Source organism: Scyliorhinus torazame, chromosome 5, assembly GCF_047496885.1.
Source record: "Scyliorhinus torazame isolate Kashiwa2021f chromosome 5, sScyTor2.1, whole genome shotgun sequence".
NCBI lineage: Eukaryota > Metazoa > Chordata > Chondrichthyes > Carcharhiniformes > Scyliorhinidae > Scyliorhinus > Scyliorhinus torazame.
The window spans coordinates 104,867,338-104,881,672 of record NC_092711.1 but is presented as its reverse complement, the minus strand read 5'-3'; the positions used below and the strand labels follow the sequence as shown (position 1 = coordinate 104,881,672).

At 42.1% G+C, this 14,335-nt stretch overlaps 1 non-coding gene across 1 annotated transcript; it reads right to left on the bottom strand.

The window, feature by feature from the left end:
• Positions 1 to 8,467: 8,467 nt before the first annotated feature.
• On the bottom strand, positions 8,468 to 8,540 carry trnav-cac (transfer RNA valine (anticodon CAC)). Its single transcript has one exon. It is a non-coding gene; the product is annotated as a tRNA-Val (tRNA).
• Between the last annotated feature and the right edge of the window lie 5,795 nt (positions 8,541 to 14,335).

Genomic DNA, 14,335 nt, shown 5'->3' with positions numbered 1-14,335 from the left:
CGAGTACAGTGAAAAGTATTGTTCTGTGTACATTCCAGACAGATCGTTCCATACATGAAAAAACAAAGTGCGGATCTTGGCAGTTTGCTCAGTTCACGAAATAATTTAATGACTTTGTAGACGCAGATTCACATTTTAATCACCATCCGAAACATACCTAATGGTAATGTATGCTCATATAGACAGACACAAACGATACTGTAACTGAATTCGAGGAAATAGCAGAGATTCAACTGAACCACATTCTTGAAAGATTCTGTCTTCATGATGGAGAAACAGGAAAAGCCACTCGGGGAGATGAGGAAATCCAGGCTCAGTGTGGATTTGCTGTCACCCCTCCTTTCTTATACATGAACGGGATTTAGGCTGCAGAATTTTTAAAAAAATTTAGAGTACCCAATTCATTTTTTCCAATTAAGGAGCAATTTAGCGTGGCCAATCCACCTACCCAGCCCATCTTTGGGTTGTGGGGGTGAAACCCACCAAACACGGGGAGAATGTGCAAACTCCACCGGACAGTGACCCAGAGCCGGGATCGAACCTGGGATCTCGGCGCCGTGAGGCAGCAGTGCTAACCCACTACACCACCGTGCTGCCCCGGCTGCAGAAAGTTACACACCTAAACACAGAGGGATCAAATATAAGCAACATATAATTCACAATTCACTTCCATTTAACTATATTTTACTTTGTTTAAAAGCTGTCTCTGGTCTAATCTCAACAAAGATTCATAGGATTTATATTACCCAGTGACACGCTTTCTTTTATTGGTCAGTCACATTTGAAATTCAATGGTGTATATTTCAGAGTGAAGCCTCGAGAGTTATTCAATTCAAAATGAAGTCATATATAAGAAATAAATGTACTGAGGTTCAACGTTGAATAACGAAACAGATATTGAGTAAAATTGGTGGAAAGTTTCTGTAGGAAGATAAGAATGATGCATTAATGATTGAACAGAGAGTATTGTTCCGTTAGATATTTGCTGAACAAATGCTTAAGTTCAATATAAGTTCTATATCTTACAGTCTTACAAGTTGAGACATTTGTTTTAAAGGAACAGCTGTCTTCTTGTAATCAGTGACCTGGCCTCCCAGCTGAACCATTGAAAGCTGCAGCAAGACTGTGCAGTTGAACATTGCACAGGTCCATTAGGTCCTGTGCTGCCAGCTCTGTAGCAAAGAGGTAGGTTATCACAGTCAACTAATATATGAAAGGTCCTCGGTTTGAAACTGGCAGAAGCATTAAATGCTTCTCATTTAGTCTGAGGTAAACTTTCCACACATACATTTGTCCCTGAATATTAACTGCATCTCGTATGTGAGAGGAATAGGAGATTTAGTCTCACATCAGGCACAAAAATTGATTCAGTAAGTCTGAAGTGCTGCATTTTCAAGAAGCAATGAAATGATAAAGATTTTCCTGCTTTGACACCGTTCCGCTATCAGCAGTTTGTTCAACCACAACAGAATTTAATGTGTTTAAAGATGCAGATGAACATAATAACTGTCTCAATCATGTCTAATTGTAAGATAAAAGCAACTTACTGCGAATGCTTCAATCGGAGAAACAAAAACAGAAAATACTGGACAACCTCAGCAGGTCTGACAGCTTCTGTCAAGCGAGATGGCAGCTGACGTTTCGAGTCTGGTTGACTCTTTGTCAAAGCTGGAGACCTGGAAATAGGGTCAGATTCAGACTATTGTGGGTGGACAGTGGATGGGGAGGGGTGGGGGTGGGGGGCAGGGGATTCGTAGAGAAGTGGAGCTGGATAGTTGGCCAGCGATAGGTGGAGAATGACTAAAATGACTTGGACAGAAAGAAAAAGGGAATGTAAATGGGTAATAAAGGCTAAGAACAGTGCTGAGAGAGGCACGTTTAAGAGATTAGAATCTTAACAGCAGAATAAAAGTAAGCAGTGAGTGAAAGGAAGACTAGGAACAGGGGGCAGATTGTCCAAGTGGGGTGGGGGAGGGGGGGGTGACACACTGGTGGGGGGAAAACTGATCGATGGAAGAAATGAAAATAAGTTGCTAGAAATATACATGTGGGGGAGGTAGGGGAGAGTACTAAGTGACATGGTCTCTCAGCCTAACCATCAGAAGCTGCAGCAAGACACTGCAGTTGAACATAGCACAGGTCCATTGGCTGCTCCGCTGCTGTCTGTTTCTGTAGTGTAGTGGTTATCATGTTCATCTAACTCGCGAAAGGTCCTCCATCCAAAACTGGGCAGGAACATTGAATACTTCTCGCTTAGTTTAAGGGAAGTGTGGATAACATGCGTTTGTTTCTGCATGTCATCTGAATCCCATATATTAGATATATATTTGGTCTCATCTCGGCCTCAAACATCATTCAGAGAAGTCGGAGGTAGTGAATATTGAAGAAGCAAAGATCAGAAAAAGATGATCGCATTTTGACACAGTTCGGATATTCTCAGTTTGTTCAGTCCACAACAGAATTTAATGGACTTATGGATGTAGATGAACATTTTTAATCACCATCTGAAACATATCTAATGGTAATGTGTGCTCACACAGACAGACACAAACGATACTGTTACTGAATTAGAGGAAATAGCAGAGATTTAACTAAAACACCTTTTTGAAAATCGGGCTTTGTGGTAGAGAAACAGGAAAAGCCACTCAGGGAGATGAGGAAATCCAGGCTCAGCGTGGATTTGCTGTCACCCCTCCTTTCATTAACATGAACGGGATTTAGGCTGCGGAATGTTTCATACCCAGAACAAAGAGGGTCAAATATAATAAACTTATCATTCTTTAATCTCCTACCTGTGAAGATATGTGATTGTGTTTAAAAACTGACGTGGCCAATCTCAAATGAACGCGACAGAACTTGTATTATTTTCTTTGTCAGTCATGTTTGCAATTCAATGTTGTATATTTCAGAGCGTCTCGATTTCAGTCGAGTACATAAATATCAAATAATATCAAGTTTTGAGTAATGCAACAAATACTGAGTAAAATTGACGTTTTTCGAAGGAACATAAGAATGATGTTGTCACTGAATGAGAGGAAATATTTGCTGGACGGACATTTCTACATTTCATAATTCATTTGAAATCTAATAAAGTAAACTACTTCAGCAAAGTGATCTCTAGAGGGCTTTGTTAAGCTTCACAAATCCCTCTCTAATAGACAGACTCTGTAAACAGGATGTAGATCAAATTAATTAGATTTTGTCATCAACTCAGAAATAATGACTAGATGCATCAGCTGAAAAATATACTTTTGTAAATTCAATATGAAACAATTGCATGATTCCATAATGTTTACATTGTAAACTACACCATCTTCATGTCCAAATCTTCTGGTCATTGGACCAGGGGAACGTTGTCATTAAATCAAACTGAGCAAGGATTCTGCAGAAACTCCTTTTTCAAAAGCAAATTGGAAGAATAATTGGTATAGAGAATCCTCAAGATCACAGAAAGAGAGAAGGGCATTGAGACGAACCGATTTGCTCATTTTCAATCTATATTTTTATTCGACTTTTATCATTTTTACAGATAACACAACATAGTTTCAAAACACAAGTCCAATGGGCTCATTGCCAATCAACTGTTTTTTCAGTGTACTGGTTATCACGTTCCCCTTACGCACCAAATGTCCCATATTATTATTATTCAAAACATTATTGACGTTACTTATCTAAATTTGCAGCTAAGTTGTATCATTGTTATTTGTTGTTCAATAGTTAAACACACCAGCAAATTTCCAAATGATACCCTGCAAAATACTCTGTGATGGAGAATGGCAGGAATCGCAGTCAGAGAGTTCACCCGTGTTAGTTGTGAATGGTTTTCTAATGTGCTGTGGCATTTTATGATTCTCATGTCAGATCAATTTCTCCGCTAATTGCCTAATTTTCAGTCAAATTGTACTCCCATAATTGAAGGTTCTTCAGTGCAATGAGGACGCACAGTTTACTATTCCCGGTCAGTGCGCTGAGCGCTGTTCCCTGTTTCTGTGGTGTAGTGATTATCATGTTAGCTTCACACATAAAGGCCCTCGGTTTAAAATCGCACAGAAACATTATCAAACCCCATTCATTTCCGAGTGTGGAAAAGTTACATGATTGACATTTTCTTTATTCATTTACTCTCATCCCGAATTGCCCTTGAATTGAGTGGCTGAGTTAATCTGCCGCGTGGAACCCCGGTCCCCAGAGCTCCAGCCTGGTTCTCTGCTTCACTGGTCCAGAGACAATTCCACTGTTCAACCACCAACCACTCCCCCAGTGAATCCACTGTCCAATATTACCTGAATATAATAACTTTCAAGCATGTGTCATTTGCTCTGACATGTACCTCAAAATGCATTCAGGATAAGCTGAAAATTCCCGGTACACTGAGCAGGAACATAGATGCTCCTATTTTGATTCGGCACAAATATTAACAATTCGTTCAATGGCGACAAATGCAGGTCAGCGGCTGGGATCCTGCAGCGAGTAACTCACCTCCTAACTCCACATAACCTGTCCACCATCTACAAGGCACAAGTCAGGAGTGTGATGGAATACTCTCCACTTGTCTGGATGGGTGCAGGAACTCACGAAAGACATCTTCGACAGCACCTTCCAAACCCAAGACCCCGGCACCCTGAAAGTTCCCTTCCCAGCCACTCCCCATCCTGACTGGGAAATATATCGGCTGTTCCTTCACTGTCACTGGGACAGAATCCTGGAACTCCCTCCCTAACAGCACTGTGGGTGTACCTTCCCAATGGACTGCAGCGGTTCAGGAAGCAGCTCACCGCCACCTTCTCAATAGCGAATAGTTGTGGGCAGTAAATGCTGGAGAAGCCAGTGATGTTCACATTTCCGAATGGATAAAATGAAACAGACAGACAGCTGCCGGAATCCACCACCATGGAGTCACCTGGATTAGTGAATGGAGATAAGTGAATGTCCACTCACATAGTCAAGCTTTTCGAAAATGTTTCGGTTTTCTTGGGAACGTATTGGTTCCCTGCAGCGTGAGCTCAGCTTCTCAACGGAAACCCAATGTGAATGAATCCCGCCGTCTGCACCGCAAAGAAATGAAGAAAACATGTTGGTTGACCAACAGAAAATAATATCAAAGGGCTCGTCCGGGATTTGAACCCGGGACCTCCCATATTTTCCTGCAGCCCAAACCCCGAAGCGAGAATCTTACCCCTAGACCAACGAGCCAGTAAGAAAGTGATCATTGGACCAAAAGATACTTTCATTGCCATCCAAAGACAATCAGATATCTGCGGAAATGCTGGGAAAACTCAGGAAGTCAGGCAGCATTTGTGGTCAAAAAACAAAAATCACATTCACCTCCATGACCTTCCACTAAAACCGGGAAAGGTTAGAAATGTAGAAAATTAGAAGCAAGTGAAATCCCGGAGGGAGCAAACAGAACAACAGGAAAGGGCTCTGATAGGGGGCAAGTCAGGAGAGATTAAATGAGAAAATGCCTTGGGTCGCTGGCCACAGGGTGAGGTTAGCATCGAATCAGAGAATAATTACACCACAGAATGAGGCCATTCGGGCTGCCGTGTCTGTGCCAGCTCTCTGTCAGAGCAAAGGAACAAACAAAGAAACAAAAGATGTGTCTGGAGGAGCTGTCAATGGCAGATTGATCAACAACTGCCGCCCGGACACAAAGAACAAGTGGAAACAAGATTCAAACCCAAATCTGCGATGGAAGGACACACAGAATGGGGGCAGCATTTACAGCGTGAGACTGTTGCACACACTCTGAGTGTGAAAGCTGTAAAGAGCCCAGTGGAAAAATGCGCTGCTGTTCCTCGAGTGTTTGTTGAGCTTCTTTCGAACTCTGCACATGTGCTGCATCATTCTAGAAAACAGAATATTCAGTATCACAGAAGAGTATCACAATAGCAGAACAGGCTGAAGGGACGAATGGCCGACTTCTGCTTCTATCTTATCCGTTAGTATGTGCTCCCGTGTGTGTATCATTCTATAAAACAGACCATTTACTATCAGAGAATCAAATTTCGTATCTTTGCATGATGGGAATGTGCAATTCGAAACACAAACAGGTCAGCCACCTTGTTGAATAGTAAGAAGTCTTACAACACCAGGTTAAATTCCAACAGGTTTGTTTTGAATCACTAGCTTTCGGAGCACTGCTCCTTCCTCAGGTGAATGAAGAGGTGGGTTCCATAACCATATATATAGACACAGTCAACGATGCAAGATGATACTTTGAATGCGAGTCTTTGTATCATTGACTGTGTCTATATATATGTTTATGGAACCCACCTCTTCACTCACCCGATGAAGGAGCAGCGCTCCGAAAGTTAGTGATTCGAAACAAACTTGTTGGACTTTAACCTGGTGTTGTCAGACTTCTTACTGTGCCCACCCAGTCCAACACCGGCATCTCCACATCTTATTGAATGGCTTAGCAGCCTGAAGGGGCCGAATCGCCAACTTCTGCTTCTATTTCATCTGTTCGTATGTTTGAAAACAGAGAGGAACCATTGACTGAGTCAGAACCTTCAGGTGAATATTGTGGTGGGTATTTGATAAGGAGGAAACATGTGACCATTTCGCCCTCTGGTGGACATCATCACAACTTTACATCGTTTGGACATTTGATGAAAACAGAAAATGAGAGTGTCAGTTCCAGCGGAATAAATGCAGCGGGGGAGACATACACAGAAGCTGCAGTTTGTCCATAAACATCGCCGACACCGACACCAGTTGAACCGACAGGAAATAAAAGTTAGTTTAATCGCTGTGGTTTGTTGTTCATTGTGCAGCTCAGGGCGGGAAATACCTGCAGCAGAAAGGAGCTGGGAATTTCCAAACTTAAATTCATTCACTTTATGGCCTGGTAAGTGTTATCCAAGCCTGGCCATTCACCAACCGCATTTCCCCACAAACAGACGCTGGACACGATCCCAGAAATTCCAGTTCATTCTTTCTGTTTTTCGGGAATGACCTCCCACACTGGGAACAGCATTGGTGTATTTTACACTGCCGCCAAATTCAACCCTGAGTCTGATCCAATCCGCCGGGGCGACCCTGAGAGAATTTCCCTGAGAGTTGTAAAACACTTTGGGATAAACAGTCTGTGTAACCTGTTGGACGAGATGTAAGGACGTGTTTATCTTGTGAACCAGTGGCGCAATGGATAACGCGCCAGACTCCCCATCGGGACATTCGAGGTTCGACTCCTGGTTGGCTCGTGGTAAACGTTTAGACATCAGTTTCAGTCCATGAAAAAATGCATTTTCAATAACTTTAACCCAATTCAGTTGATCGTTTAGATTTACTTTTAGTTGTCTTTTTGACAAATCCCAGTGTATTCTAAAGGGACAGAAACTGACACAAATCAGATGCCAGAAATGTCGGGGATGCTGGGTTTAGTGAGAGGAGGAACTGAAGGAGATCAATATTGGTAGAATCATTCAATCCCTGCAGTGCAGAAGGAGACCATTCGGCCCATCGAGTCTCCACCGACCCTTGGAAAGAGCACCCTAACGAGGCCCACCCCCCGTAACCCAGCCATTTCGCATGGCCAATCCACCGAGCCAGCTTTGCCCTTTGAGTCATTCAATTCCTGACTTGTGACTGTTGATGGTGAAGACGCTGGGGATGGGGGGAGTGAATTACTCTCCGCAGGATTCCCAGCCTTCTTTTAGTGTTAATCAATTTAATATATTAACAGAGAGATTCCCAGCCTCTGACCTGCATTAATCGCCATTGAATGAACTGTTAATATTTGTGCCGAGTCAAAACAGGACCATCTATGTTCCTGCTCAGTGTACCGGGAAGTTTCAGCACTTCTGCTTCTCCTGAATGCATTTCCGGCATATATGAGAGCAAATGACATGTTTTGTAAGATATTATATTCAGGTAATAATCGGTAGCGGATTCACTGGGGGGAGTGGTTGGTGTTGAGTTGTGTTATTGTCGCTAAACTGGCAAAGCTCTGGGGACCGGGGTTCCACACGGCAGATTTACTCAGTTCAGGGGTTATTCGGGATGAGTAACAATGAAAATGTCAATTATGCAACTTTTCCCAAACACTTAAACGAATGGGGTTCGACAATGTTTTTACGCGGTTTCCAATCCAGGGTTTTTTGAGTGTAAAGTAACCATGACAACCACCACACCACAGAAACAGGCACCGAGTTTGGTCCCTGACCGAGAACAGGAAACCTGCATTCTTGTTGCACTGAGGAACCTTCTTTTGAGGGAGTCCAATTCGGCTGTAAACTTAGACAAGCGGCAGAGAAATTGATTTAAGATTATTATTAGAATCAGAAAATGTCGCAGCACATTAGAAAACCATTCACACTTAACACGTGTGAACTCTCTGACCGATTCCTCCCAGTCCCCATAATGGTGGATTTTGTAGGATATCATTTGAAACCGGTGTAAGGTAACGGATTCGCTTAATGAGTAAACAGAAAACTCATCGCCAAATGAGGAACGTCCATAATGTTTCTGCCCGGTTCCGAACCGGGGACCTGTCGCGTGTGAGGCGAACGTGATAACCACTACACTACAGAAACAGCTGGCTGATACTCGCTCCAATGGGCCTGTGTAGAAAGGTCACACTCTTCTGTCACTCAGTTACACTTTGGAGCCTTTGTTTTTTTAGAATTCGGCTGTCCTCATTGGGAATGCTGCAGAGAGACTAATAAATCAATGTAACCATCAAATGGCAAAACGCAATAAGTGGCATTTCGATCACCTCGACCAGCTTTTCAAATGAACAATCTTTTGATTAATCTCAATGTTTTTCTCTGTTTCAATGGTCTTGGGTTTTCTCCATTTCAGCTGATCGTCCAATTCGCTTTTGAAAAAGGAATTTCTGTCGAATCCATGCCCAGTTTGACTTAATGATCAAGTTTCACTGGACCAGGAGATGTGAACACGGAAATTACGTAGTTTACGATATAAACAACATGTAATCATGCAATTGATTTCATACCGAATTTATGAAGGTGTTTTTTCCTGATCAAGCATCTCTTAATTATTTCTGAGTTGATATACGGAATCTAATTATATTTGATCTACAGCCTGTTCACAGTCTGTCTATTAGAGAGGGAATGGTTTTTAGAACTTCACAAAGCCCTGTTGAGATCACTTTGCTTAAGTAGTCCACTTTATTTGGTTTCAAATGAATTTTCAAATGGAGAAGCATTCTCAGGGTGGAATGATTTCTGCTCATTCAGTAATAACATAATTCTCATGTTGCTTCTAAAAATGTCAATCAATTTACTCAGCATCTGTTCCGTTACTCAAAACTTAATCTTATCTGACATTTATGTCCTCATTTGAAAGTGAGACTCTGAAATATACAACATTGATTTGCAAACATGACTGACAAAGAAAATAATTCGAGTCACTGGGAAATACAAACCCCATTGTGCTCATGTGAGATTGAGCACAGTCAGCATGGAAATGAAATGGGATAGTTTTACAGGTAGAGATTTGAGAATGATATTTTTATTATATTTGATTCCTTTTTGTTCTGTGTGTGAGACATTCTGGCGCCTTCATCCCGTTCGTGTTGAAGAAAGAGGGACGCCACAGGATCTGTACCGAGCCTCGTTTTTCTCATCTCCCCGAGTGGTTTTTCCTATTTCGCTATCATGAAGACAGATTTTTTAAAAGATGGCTCTATTAAATCTCTGCCATTTCCTCTAATTCAGTCACAGAATCGCTTGTTTCATTCAGTGATTAAACCTGCATCTGCAAACCAATTCAACTCTGTTGTGGATTGAACGAACCGCTAATATGTGAACTTTGCCAAAATGCGGACATATTTTCCATCTCATTGCTTCAGGACAATTCAGCATTTCTGATTTTGCTGAATGCATTTTGAGGCCGAGATAAAAGTAAATAGAATTGGCTGCAGCACCCGAGATTCCGATAACACCCAGCAACACACTTAAATTATTCTAACTTGTCTCACGTTTAATGTGAAAGATTTGATAATGTTTCTGTCCGGTTTTCAATCGGCGAATGTGATGACCAGGACACCACAGAAAGAGCGGCATAAAGCCCATTGTGCTCGGTTGCAGCTTCACAACAGTCAGCTTTCAAATCAAATGAGAGAATGTTACTTCACAGCAGATTTGAAATGGAGGTGCCAATTTTATTTGATCCTTCCTTGTACAAGATGTGAACAATTCTGTTGGTCAAATCGTGTTAGTGAAAAAGAAAGGCGGCTGTCACCAGATCCGCACAGAACCTCCTTTCCGCGTCTCTCTTACTGCTTTGCCTCCACAGGAAGACCGAGAACAAGTGATTTGTAACTGTGGAAGGGAAGTTAATGAGTTACAAATTTAGAAGCATGCTGGGAATATTAACTATATTTTAACACTGCTTTTGAGCGAAAATAAGGAGGTCATGTAATGTAAACCAAATACTGCTTAGTATGTGGTACTGGCCTTATTATGATAATAAGTTGTTCTTCCAAAGGACAACAAAATGCGTACTCGAATTGTTTTTAAACCAAAGGCAAAACATTCATTTTCCTTTTGCGTATGTTCCCAAGCTTTATCTCTTCAAAGTTGTTTATTTCAACCTATAAATACAATGGTTTTGACTGCATAATTCAGAGTGCAGTGCCTTGGCTTTGCAGCTGAAACACACTCTCTCCACAAGTATATTTGTGTAAATAAATTTCCTTAAATTGAACCTCGAGGAATTTGTCTTTATTATGATTTCCACGACAGTAACCATCTCTGCCATTTCCTCTGCTTCAATTACCATTGTGCTGGCGTTTGTCTTTATGGGCAACATTACTGTCAGCTGGTCTGCCAACATCTATGGAGAGAAACAAAGTTTACCAGTACACTCATTTAAATGATCATTCACAGCAGTATAGGAGGTTATGGTAGGAATGGACAGATAGATAGATGGATTATATAGTTGGAAAGTGGCACAGGAGGTGGGCAGAATAGAAGACCAGGTAGAATAGACAAGAATAGAATAGCATAGCTACAATGCATAATGAGGCCATTCCGCCATCGAGCCTGCACCGATCCTTTGAAAGAGCGCTCTAACCAGGCTCCCACCCTATCACTGAAACCCTGTAACTCAACCTAACCTGCACATCTTTGGACACTAAGGGGCAATTCCGCATGGCCAATCCACCTACAGATATGGAATCCCTACAGTGCAGATGGAGGCCATTCGGCTCATCAAGTCTGCACCGATCCTCTGAAAGAGCTCCCACTCCCTACGTGGGCCCACTATCACACCCAATCCCCGTAACGCCACCTGACCTGCACACCTTTGGACACGAAGAGGCAATTTAGCACAGCCAATCCACCAAACTTGTACATCTTTGGACTGTGGGAAGAAACCAGAGCACCTGGAGAAAAACCATGCAGACACGGGGAGAATGTCCAAACTCCCAAGGCCAAATTGAACCTGGGTCTCAGGTGCTGTGAGGCAACAGTGCTACCCACTGTGCCACCGAGCCGCTTGGACAAATTTGTCAAGGACATAAGACAAAGAGTTCATTGAGGAATGAAGAGTATTAACGGTGGAAAAATTGTGAGAAAGCCGAATATGAAATGGAAGCAACTGAACAGCGAAGGGCAGATAGGGGAGGCTGTAAAGTGTCTCATAGGAAGATGAGGTGTTGTTCTTCCAGTTTACATTGGGCATCACTGGATCATTGCAGCTGGCCTCGGATGGACATGTGTGTTTATTTCAGATTCCAGCAGCCACAGTATTTTGCTTTATTAGTATTAGACATTTTTGATAGAGTAACTATGATAATTGTCATTTGTAAACCCATTATATTCAGTTGTTGACTGAACAAACTGTTACTATGTGTGCCAAGTAGCATGGTAGCACAAGTGCCAGGGTCCCAGGTTCGATTCCCCGCTGGGTCACTGTCTGTGCGGAGTCTGCACGTTCTCCCCATGTCTGCGTGGGTTTCCTCTGGTTTCTCCGGTTCCCTCCCACAGTCCAAAGACGTGCAGGTTAGGTGGATTGGCCATGATAAATTGCCCTTAGTGACCAAAAGGGTGAGGAGGGGTTATTGCGTTACAGGATTAGGGTGGAAGTGAGGGCTTAAGTTGGTCGGTGCAGACTCGATGGACCGAATGGCCTCCTCCTGCACTGTATGTTCTATGTTCTAAAATACAAACATATTTTGCTGCTTTGTGTGATCTGATTTCTGGAACCACCCAAAGGGAGGTACTAGACTTGGTATTGTGCAATGAGATGGGATTAATTAGTAACTTCATGGTGAAGGCAGCCCCAGGTGGCCGCGATCATATATGTTTGAATTTTACATTCAGTTTGAGGGAGAGAAGAGTGCGTCCAAGGCTAGTATTTTGAACTTGGGAAATTATGAACTTGAAGGACAATTATGAGAGCATGAAATCTGAGCAAGCTGGACTGAACTGTAAGTAAAGGTATACATAAATTACAAGTGCAGCCTATCACGGCTCAGCAATTATGTTTAAAACATAATCTGACCTCGAGCCACTTCATTAAAAACCTGTTGTTCTCAGACACGCTATTCTTCATGTCTTCATTGACAGATTAAGAGTAAAACAGCCCACTGTTTCATTGTAGTTAAAGGACGCACCATTGTAGATGCCTCATAATATTAGAGATTGGCTTGTTGAATCTGTTCATTCCATTCCATCTTATATTCAGCTAATGAGGGAAAAAACTTAAGTACTACAACTTGCAGGCATTTGGGGAGAATGGCGAGTTTGCTGCTCTAATTAGCTCAGATCTCCTTATTAAAAAGTGTATTTAGAAGCACTGGAAAGGATGCAAGAAAGTTTTATTGGAGCAATTCTATACTGACAGGTTATACCCATCAAGATAGATTGTGAAGGTTAGGGGCGTTTCCTTGGAAAAGTGAATGATTGAGGAATGTAAACGTATAGAAGTGTTTTACAGGGTAGACAACTGGAAGATGTTTCCACTTGTATAAGGATGAAAATAAATATAACTTAGTAATAAATCTAATGAATAATTATCTTTACCTAGACATTAAAATAGAAAATACTGGAAATACCCAGCATATCTGGCAACATCTGGGGATTGAAAAACAGTTGACCTTTCAAATCTGTGCTGATGAAGTGTAGTTCTGATGAAAGATCTTGGACATGAAATGTAAACCATGTCTCCCTCTCCACAGACACTACCAGATCTGCTGAGTATTTCGATTCTGGTTTTGGTCACTGTCTGTGCAGAGTCTGCACGTTCTCCCCGTGTCTGTGTGGGTTTCCTCCGAGTGCTCTGGTTTCCTCCCACAAGTCCCGAAAGACATGCTTGTTAGGTGAATTGGACATTCTAAATTCTCCCCCATTGTATCCAAACAGGCGCCGTAGTGTGGCGACGAGGGGATTTTCACAGTAACTTCATTGCAGTGTTAATGTAAGCCTACTTGTGACACTAATAAAGATTATTATTAGATTATTATTTTTGTTGTTAATTCAGATTTCCATCATCTGTAGCTTTTTTGCTTTTCTTTAACTGAACAGTGCTAAGAATGTGGAACTCATTAGTAGAAGGGTTTAAAATCACTGACTGAGCTTCAATTTCAGGTGTAAAATCGCACCACAAAATTCTTTGGATTTGGATTTGTTTATTGTCACATGTACTGAGGTACAGTGAAAAGTATTTTTCTACGAGCAGCTCAAACAGATCATTTAGTACATTAGAGAAAATAAAATAAAAAGAAAATACATAAAAGGGCAACACAAGGTCCACAATGTAAATACATAGACATCGGCATCGGGTGAAGCATACTGGAGTAAAGGTTAGTGATAATGTTAGTGTTCAATTAGTTTTAAAAGATTAGTACGATGATAAAAGATGTAAAAAGAGGATCTGTTTGGCAGAGCTCACAGAGAGTCGCCACGCTCCGGCGCCATCTTGGGTCCAAGGTGAATGTGCCTCCAGGCAAATGCGGAAATGAATTCACTCGGTCATCCTATTTGCTGACATAACAGCTCAGTCACACTGGAGGAAGAGTCTACAGTGCAGCAGGAAGCCATTCGAGTCTGCACCAGCCCTTGGAAATAGCACCCCAGTTAATCCCAAACCTTCACCCGATCCTGGTGACCCACCTAATCTTTTGGACACCAATTTATCATGGCCAATCCACCTAACCTGCATATCTTGGACTGTGGGAGGGACCCAGAGGAAACCCACACAAACATAGGGAGAAACTGCAATCTTCCCAGTTATCCGAGGCCGGAATTGAACCCGGGTCTCTGGCTCTGTGAAGCAGCAGTGCTAGCCACTATGCCACCGTGCCGCCCATTTAGTATCATTCAGATACTGCACATGTACTTTGGTTGCTGTATCAATTAAT